Genomic DNA, 828 nt, shown 5'->3' with positions numbered 1-828 from the left:
TCCTTCCCCAATCTCTTATTACAGCTCATTTTGCAGAACACTCAGATAGTAACCCCATGTATTGTGTCTGGGTTCTTAGTTATAGTCTGGGGGAGAGGTCTGCGTGTTGACTTCATCTTACCTGAGCTGGAAGGCGACTGCACAGATTTTCAAGAGCAAAATGCTGGAAACAGGGTCAAAGGCCAGAAACACATATTAGTTCATTGTGCTACAACCACACAATGGAGCATTAAGGCAACTATTTCAAGGAATAAATAGCACAGGTATAATGGCTTGGAAGGATTTCCATGATAGAATATAAAACCTTTTTATTGGAGCATAAAATACACACAGAGAGTGCATGCATACGAAGTGCAAAGATCAATACATTTGCACAAATAAAACACACCCATGCAACCAGCACCCTGATCCATAAACAGACATTCCCATCCCCCAGAATGCTCTTTAACTTCATGAAGTATTTGAGAAACCGAGGCAGCTAGAGAGGATTCTGGAAGCCACCTTCTAAGCTCTTTACTGTGGAATTTGGAATTTAGAAGATGCCTCTGCTGCCTCATGTGAAAGCATAGCCTATAAACCAAGAGAGGATGGAAGGTGAAAGAAGCTGGTGCCGTGCACACACCTATTTCTCAAGGTGTTTTGTCCCCACATGCTCAGTACCCGACCAGCTATGTTTTGGCTCATTATTAATTACAATCAGATAACAAACAATGATCAGACATTGAGGTAGGCTTGTAATATGAAAGAGAAGGACCAAAGCAGACCAGACCAAACCAAAACATGACCACAGAGTGAGGAGAGTTTTCCAAAACACCAGCAAGCAGAGAA

The sequence above is a fragment of the Suricata suricatta genome, chromosome 17, assembly GCF_006229205.1.
Source record: "Suricata suricatta isolate VVHF042 chromosome 17, meerkat_22Aug2017_6uvM2_HiC, whole genome shotgun sequence".
Classification (NCBI taxonomy): Eukaryota; Metazoa; Chordata; class Mammalia; order Carnivora; family Herpestidae; genus Suricata; species Suricata suricatta.
The sequence above is the reverse complement of the archived record's forward strand: the minus strand, read 5'-3'. Positions refer to the sequence as shown.